Below are 11,590 nucleotides of genomic sequence, written 5' to 3'. Positions count from 1 at the left end.
AAAAACCTCCTCTCCACCACAACGTGTCACACGTCCGCTTTTGGCGCCTTCAAAATAAGAGCTCAAGGCATACACTGTATAACAGCTTATAACAGGAACTTAACTTAACAATAGGTTACACTTATAAACAAAACTTTTAAGGTAAATAAAAAATAAAGGCATTTTCCCGTTTGTTTTAAAATGAAATGAACCATTAGTCTCCTCCTACCTCCTTTCCGCTTCCAAGGGCGCCAAGTTTGCTCAGCTATGTTAGCCTAGCTTCCAACACACAGCTCGTCGTGACTCCCCTTAAATGTGACATACAAACGACACAAACACGAGGCGCAATAAAATAACCTCTCACAAATGTTCACACAGAATATGACAAATATATCTTTGTCAGCATGTTTTACCAGTCCTGGAGTAACGTGAGCATGCTGTTGTCAGACGGGAACGGCAGCAGGAAGTCAAGCGTCAGCAATAAAGGAAGTAACAGAATAAGAGTGGGCTCTTCAAAATAAAGGCACAAAAAAAAAAAAAACGTAACATGACAGAACTGCATTTTTCTCATGAACAAAATTTGCTGCCATTTACACCGGTTCCAAAATGTATTTCGATACTTTTCGATATTTTTATAAATAAAGGGGAACACAAAAAAATGGCATTATTGGCTTTATTTGAACAAAAAAAAAATCTTACGGTCCAATTAAACATAAAGAGACCTGCTGTGTGATGGTAGTTGCAGTAGGGATGGGCGATACCGCACTTTTAGGATTCGATACGATACCGATACTTTTTCTTGCATTTTCATCGATACCAATACCGATACCGATACCATTATTTTATTATTGGCAGTTTTTGTCAGTCAAAAATATTATTACTATAGTTATTATTTAAGACAAATCACAAGACAAATACAGACCCTTTATACCACATTCGTTATGGTCAATATATAATAAAATTCAATATAAACAAAAATATACACATTTTCACTTTTCTTATTCCTCAAAAAAAAAGTATTGGTAGAAAAAGCTTAAAAAAACATTTATTCATAACAATGTTATGTTTCAAACCTCTTTGTGGAAGTAAACTTATAGCACTTCTCTGAAGCATAGTCAATAATTTCCTTATCACAATAAAGTAGGATTTCCTTGTCCTATAAACCTGCATACGAAAGACAGTTCGTATGCAGAAGGACGAAGGACTTCACCCGATGCGTTTGGCGGCCCGGAGACGTAGGAAGTCAAGGTGAGGTCGGCGGCTAGCGCGGCTAGCGCGGCTAGCGCTCCAACAAAGTCCTCCTGGTTGTGTTGCTGTAGTCCGCTGCTAATACACCGATCCCACCTACAACTGTCTTCTTTGCAGCCTTCATTGTTCATTAAACAAATTGCAAAAGATGTCCAGAATACTGTGGAATTATGAAATGAAAACAGAGCTTTTTGTATAGGATTCTACGGGGTACCATAACTTCCGTTATACTGACTTCGTCACGCGCATACGTCATCATACCGCGACGTTTCAGCCGGATATTTCCCAGGAAATTTTAAATGTCACTTTGTAAGTTAACCCGGCCGTATTGGCATGTGTTGCAATGTTAAGATTTCATCATTGATATATAAACTATCAGACTGCGTGGTCGCTAGTAGTGGCTTTCAGTAGGCCTTAAAGTAAGTAATCAAAAACATCTAAAAGTGATGCTTGCACCCCCCACACGCCGTTTTTTGGTTTATATCGATACTTTTTTCAGAAAAGTGATGCCAAATGAGTAGCGTGTGAGTATCGATATATCGATACCACAGGATCGATACGCACATCCCTAAGTTGCAGTACGTTTCCCTCCTGTCTCTCTTCTCCTCTGCGAGCCGGCCTCTCCTCAAATCGGCCTCTGCAACACCCCGTCTCACCGCTTAACACCAGACATTTCGGTTACATGTACACTATATTGCCAAAAGTATTTGGCCACCCATCCAAATGATGCGAATCAGGTGCATTTCTTAGTTCTAACAATGAGAACAAAACGACTAGAAATATGATCGGGAAAATCACTTTTAATGAATGCGTTGGCCAATAATTGTTGTTTACGTGCTTGTTTGTGTCCATAATTCATTTATGCCTAATTCCATTGCCAGACGTAACAGGAAAATAGACAACTTCCCCTGCAGTGTCCAATATACAGTATTTGTTACACAGTCACAATGGCAGACAGTATGCCAGCGTAGGTTAAAATCCAGCTTAAGTGTCTATGTAAATACACTATATTGCCAAAAGTATTTGGCCACCCGTCCAAATGATGCGAATCAGGTGTCCTAATCACTTGTGTATAAAAGCACTTAGGCATGGAGACTGTTTCCACAAACATTTGTGAAAGAATGGGCCGCTTTCAGTGATTTCCAGCGTGGGACTGTCACAGGATGCCACCAGTGCAACAAATCCAGTCGGGAGATTTCCTCGCTCCTAAATATTCCAAAGTCAACTGTCGGCTTTATTATAAGAAAAGTGAAGAGTTTGGGGAACAACAGCAACTCAGCCACCAAGTGGTAGGCCCACGTGAACTGACAGAGGGGTCAGCGGGTGCTGAAGCGCATAGTGCAAAGACCCCCCGCACAGTCAGTCGTGACAGAGCTCCAAACTTCATGTGACCTTCCAATTAGCCCACGTACAGTACGCAGAGAGCTTCATGGAATGGGTTTCCATGGCCGAGCAGCTGCATCTATACCAGGGGTCACCAACGCGGTGCCCGCGGGCACCAGGTAGCCCGTAAGGACCAGATGAGTCGCCCGCTGGCCTGTTCTAAAAATAGCTCAAATAGCAGCACTTACCAGTGAGCTGCCTCTATTTTTTTAATTGGATTTATTTACTAGCAAGCTGGTCTCGCTTTGCCCGACATTTTTAATTCTAAGAGAGACAAAACTCAAATAGAATTTGAAAATCCAAGAAAATATTTTAAAGACTTGGTCTTCACTTGTTTAAATAAATTCATTATTTTTTTACTTTGCTTCTTATAACTTTCAGAAAGACAATTTTAGAGAAAAAATACAACCTTAAAAGTGATTTTAGGATTTTTAAACACAAATACCTTTTTATCTTTTAAATTCCTTCCTCTTCTTTCCTGACAATTTAAATCAATGTTCAAGTAATTTTTTTTTTTATTGTGAAGAATAATAAATACATTTTAATTTAATTCTTCATTTTAGCTTCTGTTTTTTCGACGAAGAATATTTGTGAAATATTTCTTCAAACTTATTATGATTAAAATTTCAAAAAATTATTCTGCAAATCTAGAAAATCTGTAGAATCAAATTTGAATCTTATTTCAAAGTCTTTTGAATTTCTTTTAAAAATTTTGTTCTGGAAAATCTAGAAGAAATAATGATTTGTCTTTGTTAGAAATAGAGCTTGGTCCAATTTGTTATATATTCTAACAAAGTGTAGATTGGATTTTAACCTATTTAAAACATGTCATCAAAATTCAAAAATTAATCTTAATCAGGAAAAATTACTAATGATGTTCCATAAATTCTTTTTTTAATACTTTTTTTTTTCAAAGATTCAAATTAGCTAGTTTTTCTCTTATTTTTTTTCGGTTAAATTTTGAATTTGAAAGAGTTGAAATTGAAGATAAACTATGTTTAAAAATTTAATTGTCATTTTGTTCGTGTTTTCTCCTCTTTTTAACCGTTCAATTAAGTGTAAATATCATTAATTATTAATAATAACATAGAGTTAAAGGTAAATTGAGCAAATTGGCTATTTCTGGCAATCTATTGAAGTGTGTATCAAACTGGTAGCCCTTCACATTAATCACTACCCAAGAAGTAGCTCTTGCTTTCAAAAAGGTTGGTGACCCCTGATGTAAACCAACCAAGTCTAATGCAAAGCGTGGGATTCAGTGGTGTAAAGCAGTGGTCCCCCCCCCAATTTTTTTTTTTTTGTCATAAAGAAATACAATCATGTGTGCTTACGGACTGTATCCCTGCAGACTGTATTGATTTATATTGATATATAATGTATATATTGTGTTTTTTATGTTGATTTAATTAAAAAAACATTTTTTATTTATTATTTTATTTTTTTTAATTTAATTTAATTTTTTTTAACTTCTTGTGTGGCCGCGGCCCGGTGGTTGTGGACCAGTGGTGTAAAGCACATCACCACTGGACTTTAGAGCAGTTGAGATGCCTTCTCTGGACTGATGAATCACGCTTTTCCATCTGGCAATCTGATGGACCAGTCTGGGTTTGGAGGTTGCCAGGAGAATGCTACATTTTGGAATGCATTGTGCCGAGTGTGAAACTTGGTGGAGAAGGAATTATGGTGTGTGGGGTAGTTTTTTAGGAGTTGATATGCTAAAGGTTTTAAGTGTTGTGTGTGCACACAAATGTTTGAAATTACATTTTTATCTCGGTTTTTATATCTCCTTTTTTGTTGAGAAAAGTTGTTGTACTTTTTGTTTGCTTTGTACATATAGTCATTTTAGGTGTTGGCAAAAGTCATTTAATTTCAATATTTTTGATTCAATAAATAAAAATGCTTAATGTTCTCTCTATCCAACAGTATATATAATTCTAACTGATCTTTTTTGTGTCATGGTTAGAGAATAAAGTGTACTTTTGTAGTTGCGGTATTTCGCTATTTTTGTGCACAACAACTCAGATATGGTAACACCAGCGAGCAGTAGAGAATATGGAGTGATTACATATTCATTATTGACGTGTTTCTTGTTTTTACATGTGATTTCCAGTTCATTTTCTCATCTATCATTACACCCCAAATGTTATTTATTTTACTCTTTCAATGTCTACTCCGTCTATTTTTATTTGTGTTTGACGTGCTCTTCTACTGTTACCAAATAGCATTATTTTAGTTTTGCTTAGCTTCATACTGACTTTTCACTTTTCCTCGGCAATAAAACTCGTTGCTGCAGCTCATTGGAGACTTTGGAACATAAAAAGGTAAACAAACTTTAGCGGGGGTGTTTATGTTTCTTCATTACAACGGCAGACAAATCTGGTCAACAAAGAAGCGAGTAAACGAGAAAAAACTAGTACCTGCTTTCACGGGTAGGAATGGATCAAAGTCCAAAAATAATTCATGACCTGTTATAAAATGTGTAACTGCGTGGCTCAACATGGTTGCTTGGGACTACTTTTACTGCTGAAAGGTTGTTGCTAGGCAGACTTTACAAGGCCCAATTAGCATTCAAGCCATGACCACGACACCGTTAGACTGACAGGCTGTTTTTGCTTGTTAACCTTCTCAATCAAAAAACTGAAATGTAAGCATTTTTAAACGTTTTACAAGGGGACATGTGCTTATTGTAAAATAACTGTCAATTACTATTCAAACAAAATTTTAATATAAAACATGTCTTTATTTATCATTGATATTAACTTAATGTAAGGGTTATACATATACAGTATATATATATATACATATACATATATATATATATATATATATATATATATATATATATATATATATATATATATATATATATATATATATATACACACACACATATACATATATATATATATATATATATATATATATATATACATATATATATATATATATACACACACACATATATATATATATATATATATATATATATATATATACATATATATATGTGTATATATATATATATATATATATATATATATATATATATATATATATATATACGTATATATATATATATATATTTATATAGTATATATATACACTGTATATATATGTGTATATATATATATATATATATATATATATATATATATATATATGTGTATATATATATATATATATATATATATATATATATATATATATATGTATATATATGTATATATATATATTAGGGCTGCAACAACTAATCAATTAAATCGATTAAAATCCATTATAAAAATAGTTGGCGATTAATTTAGTCATCGATTCGTTGGATCTATGCTATGTGCATGCACAGAGGCCAATTTTATATATATATATATATATATATATATATATATATATATATATATATATATATATATATATATATATATATATACATTTTTTTGGATTTTATTATTATTATTTTTTTATAAACCTTTATTTATAAACTGCAACATTTACAAACAGCTGAGAAACAATAATCAAAATAAGTATGTTGCCAGTATGCTGTTTTTTTCCCCAATAAAATACTGGAAAGGATCGAAATGTAGTTTGTCTCTTTTATCTGATTATCGATCGATTAATCGAAGTAATAATCGACAGATTAATCGATTATCAAATTAGTTGTTAGTTGCAGCCCTAATATATATATATATATATATATATATATATATATATATATATATATATATATATATATATATATATATATATATATATACAGACAAAATATATGTTCATGCTTCATACCATAAAAACATATTTTTCATAACAAAATACCAAAAAAGAATCAACATAAACAATTTTTCTAATTACAAATATAAATAAAAATGTGAACATTTGAGATGGTCCAATATAAAATTGACAAAATATAATACCCACATTACATATAAATACTATAGATATACACAACTATGATGTACTGTATGTGCAGGTGTCAGGTTCAAACACTGATGACATCTATTAAACAGACAAGAAGCAAGGAATCATGCAGACACAGAGTTCAATTTTGCTCAATGAGGAGAGACGTGTTGGGCTGTACACTCAGTTACAGTTCCAACCTACGCCCTAAGGCACAGCCCACGTGCTCCTCTATTTATTTGGGAGGTCCCTGGTTACATCACTGAGGCTGCTTCTGCAGGAAGGGGGGGTCATTTCAGCGGCCCCAGTTAGACACGATATAAGATTATTCAGAAATGGAAAAATGCTGACACTCGTGATATCGCCGTGTCTCTGCTTTGTCTGCGTCAAGGTACTCGATGTCCGCCCTTGGCAGTCAGCAGGCCGGGTCTGGACACAAACACTGATACGAGACGACTCGCAATCCAAGATTGCAAGTTGTCCCTTTGCACGGATAGAAAAGTACAACTTCAGCACAATTGATAATAACTATAGCAACGGCCTTTAAGCATAAGAGTTGTGTGATAATATATACATAATTATTCTAACAGCAGGAGGGAGGCTAAAATATTAGGTATTTTTTAATACAAAAACATAATTTAAGAATATAAATGAACATCTGCTTGCACGCAGCCTTGGCTTAAGCGTTTTACTCTGCGTAACTAGCAGGTTTCAGCAAATTATTTATTTTAAAAAGTAACTAATTATAGTTACTTGTTACTTTCCCAAAAAGGTAATTGGATTACTCATGGAATTACTCTTGAGTAAATGTTATCAAATACGAGGGAAAGTAATTAATGCGTTACTTCGAAAAAAAATCTTGAAATATCTGGCTTATGGAGTTAGGAGACGTTTCATGAGAGCAGAGTGCGGGCCTGTTGCCTAGGGAAGTGCGACGTCAACGAGAGCGGCATTTGTTAGCTGAGCGGTGGCAGTGATGGCATCGCTGTTGAATCTTTTCATTGGATTGTGTTAGCTCTAATGAGTTAAGTGCTTTGATGGCTGTAGTCTCCTTGTCCACACATGGGGTATCGAAGGATTGCGAGCTTGTCCCTTTTTTGATGTGTTGTTCGTTATTCTCTCTTAGTAGTAGTAGTAGTAGTAGGACTGTATGTGTGTACTTACATGTTGCACGTTGTTTGCTGTGTGATGTTGCCTCTTCCTATTAGATATCGAGTTCCTTTTCGAGTGGCGCTTCTGACGCTTGTCTTGTTGACATAAAAAGTAGCGTGCCGCGTGACGTCAAATGCATCGGTAACAGTGTCGCCACCTGCAACGGACGAACGAATAATGAAGTAGATTTCATGTTACTGTTTTGTAACGCCACTTTTCCCGACACTCGTTAACCAGCCGTCTCATCATTTATTTGCCAATTTAAATATGATGAGGAAGACGCCGACATAATGAGGCATAAATCCTTTATCTTACTCTCGACTCCACATTGACACAGAGGAGGCTCTTTTAGCTGTGTGTGTGTGTGTGTGTGTGTGTGTGTGTGTGTGTGTGTGTGTGTGTGTGTGTGTGTGTGTGTGTGTGTGTGTGTGTGCGTGCGTGCGTGCGTGCGTGCGTGCGTGCGTGCGTGCGTGCGTGCGTGCGTGCGTGCGTGCGTGTGTGTGTGTGTGTGTGTGCGTGTGTGCTTGAAGGCCTGGTCATGTGTGAAAGCTGCAAATGGACGCCTTTGGAACAAAGCCTGTCAATAATAAAAGGACATAAACAAACGACACGCGTGCAGTTGCTGGCCAATGGAATCATAAAAGTAGTTGCTGTGGAAACACGCACACGCACGCACACACACACACGCACACACACGCACACACACACACATTCTTGTATGGGTTACCTTCTTGAGAACTCCGAAAAATGCCTACCTCTTTCGGACCCCCCTTTCTAGATATATAAAGATTTGTATTTACAACATTAATAATATATACATACTATGCAAATATAAAAAAGGTCACCTTTTGGTAAAACACATTTTGTTGAATTTTTTGTTTTTAATTGTTTTTTCATCTTCAATATTTACTTCAATTATTACAATATGTCTCTATATACATATTTTGTTTTATTTTTTAATTAAGTTTAGCCAAAGCGTGGCACATTTAAATTCCTTACACACACTTGTTATTTCATATGTTGGCCAGAGGGGGAGCACTTTTAAAACTGACACACAGTCAATATGAAAAAAATCCCTCCTTTTTGGGACCACCCTCATTTTGATATATTTCACCACCAGGGGTGCAAATGAGACATTCTCTATTAGATGCAATGGTTTTCCCGTATTGGGACCATGATTTATGTCCGAACTTGTTCACACCTCCTCATATGGAAGCTACTTTTACTTGTTGATGTCTCAAGAAGGGTAGAAATACAAGAACACACACACACACACACACACACACACGCACACACACACACACACACATATTCTTGTATTTCTTACCTTCTTGAGACCTCCGAAAAATGCCTACCTCTTTAGGACCACCCTTTCCAGATATATAAAGATTTGTATTTACAACATTAATAATATATACATACTATGCAAATATGAAAAAGGTAAGCTTTTAGTAAAACAAACTTTGTTGAATTTTTTGTTTGTAATTTGTTTTTAATCTTCATTATTTACTTCGAGTTATTACAATATGTCTCTATATACATATTTTGTTTTAATTTTTTAATTAATTTTAGCCAAAGCGTGGCACATTTAAATTCCTTACACACACTTGTTATTTCATATGTTGGCCAGAGGGGGAGCACTTTTAAAACTGACACACAGTCAATATGAAAAAAATCCCTCCTTTTTGGGACCACACTCATTTTGATATATTTCACCACCAGGGGTGCAAATGAGACATTCTCTATTAGATGTGATGGTTTTTTCCGTATTGGGACCATGATTTATGTCCTCACTTGTTCACACCTCCTCATATGGAAGGTACTTTTCCTTGTTGATGTCTCAAGAAGGGTAGAAATACAAGAACACACACACACACACACACACACACACACACACACACACACACACATTCTTGTATGTGTTACCTTCTTGAGACCTCCGAAAAATGCCTACCTCTTTAGGACCACCCTTTCTAGATATATAAAGATGTGTATTTACAACATTAATAATATATACATACTATGCAAATATAAAAAAGGTAAACTTTTGGTAAAACACATTTTGTTGAATTTTTTGTTTTTAATTGTTTTTTCATCTTCAATATTTACTTCAATTATTACAATATGTCTCTATATACATATTTTGTTTTATTTTTAAATTAATTTTAGCCAAAGCGGGGCACATTTAAATTCCTTACACACACTTGTTATTTCATATGTTGGCCAGAGGGGGAGCACTTTTAAAACTGACACATAGTCAATTTCAAAAATCCCTCCTTTTTGGGACCACACTCATTTTGATATATTTCACCACCAGGGGTGCAAATGAGACATTCTCTATTAGATGCAATGGTTTTCTGTATTGGGACCATGATTTATGTCCTCACTTGTTCACACCTCCTCATAGGGAAGCTACTTTTCCTTGTTGATGTCTCAAGAAGGGTAGAAATACAAGAACACACACACACACACACACACACACACATTCTTGTATTTCTTACCTTCTTGAGACCTCCGACAAATGCCTACCTCTTTAGGACCCCCCTTTCCAGATATATAAAGATTTGTATTTACAACATTAATAATATATACATACTATGCAAATATAAAAAAGGTCAGCTTTTAGTAAAACAAACTTTGTTGAATTTTTTGTTTGTAATTGGTTTTTAATCTTCATTATTTACTTCGAGTTATTACAATATGTCTCTATATACATATTTTATTTTATTTTTTAATACATTTTAGCCAAAGCGGGGCACATTTAAATTTCTTACACACACTTGTTATTTCATATGTTGGCCAGAGGGGGAGCACTTTTAAAACCGACACACAGTCAATTTCAAAAATCCCTCCTTTTTGGGACCACCCTCATTTTGATAGATTTCACCACCAGGGGTGCAAATGAGACATTCTCTATTAGATGCAATAGTTTTCCGTATTGGGACCATTATTTATGTCCTAACTTGTTCACACCTCCTCATATGGAAGGTACTTTTCCTTGTTGATGTCTCAAGAAGGGTAGAAATACAAGAACACACACACACATTCTTGTATTTCCTACCTTCTTGAGACCTCCGAAAAATGCCTACCTTTTAAGGACCACCCTTCCTACATATATAAAGATTTGTATTTACAACAATAATAATATATACATACTATGCAAATATAAAAAAGGTCAGCTTTTAGTAAAACAAACTTTTTTTGAATTTTTTGTTTGTAATTGGTTTTTAATCTTCATTATTTACTTCGAGTTATTACAATATGTCTCTATATACATATTTTATTTTATTTTTTAATACATTTTAGCCAAAGCGGGGCACATTTACATTTCTTACACACACTGGTTATTACATATGTTGGCCAGAGGGGGAGCACTTAAAATTTTTACACACACTTGTTATTTCATATGTTGACCAGAGAGGAGCACTTTTAAAACCGACACACGGTCAATTTGAAAAATCCCTCCTTTTTGGGACCACCCTCATTTTGACAGATTTCACCACCAGGGGTGCAAATGAGACATTCTCTATTAGATGCAATGGTTTTCTGTATTGGGACCATGATTTATGTCCTCACTTGTTCACACCTCCTCATATGGAAGGTACATTTCCTTGTGGATGTCTCAAGAAGGGTAGAAATACAAGAACACACACACACACACACATTCTTGTATTTCTTACCTTCTTGAGACCTCCGAAAAATGCCTACCTTTTAAGGACCACCCTTTCTAGATATATAAAGATTTGTATTTACAACATTAATAATATATACATACTATGCAAATATAAAAAAGGTCAGCTTTTAGTTGAAAACATTTTTATTTTATTTTTTCTTTGTAATTGGTTTTTAATCATTATTTACTTCAAGTTATTACAGTATGTCTCTATATACATATTTTTTATTTTTATTTGAATTAATTTTGGCCAAAGGGGGAGCACTT

At 34.6% G+C, this 11,590-nt stretch overlaps 1 long non-coding RNA gene across 2 annotated transcripts in view; it reads right to left on the bottom strand.

Annotated features, from left to right (window-relative positions):
- Window positions 1-6,673: 6,673 nt before the first annotated feature.
- Window positions 6,674-11,590, bottom strand: part of LOC133660786 (uncharacterized) — an 8,838-nt gene continuing 3,921 nt past the window's right edge. For both annotated transcript variants that reach the window (XR_009827895.1, XR_009827894.1), the window contains exon 3: window positions 6,674-7,807. This is a non-coding gene — a long non-coding RNA (uncharacterized LOC133660786). The remainder of the gene's footprint in view (window positions 7,808-11,590) is intronic.

This window comes from Entelurus aequoreus, linkage group LG11, assembly GCF_033978785.1.
Source record: "Entelurus aequoreus isolate RoL-2023_Sb linkage group LG11, RoL_Eaeq_v1.1, whole genome shotgun sequence".
NCBI classification, from domain to species: domain Eukaryota; kingdom Metazoa; phylum Chordata; class Actinopteri; order Syngnathiformes; family Syngnathidae; genus Entelurus; species Entelurus aequoreus.
Note: the sequence above shows the minus strand (reverse complement) of the source record. Positions and strands in the feature narration are given on the sequence as shown.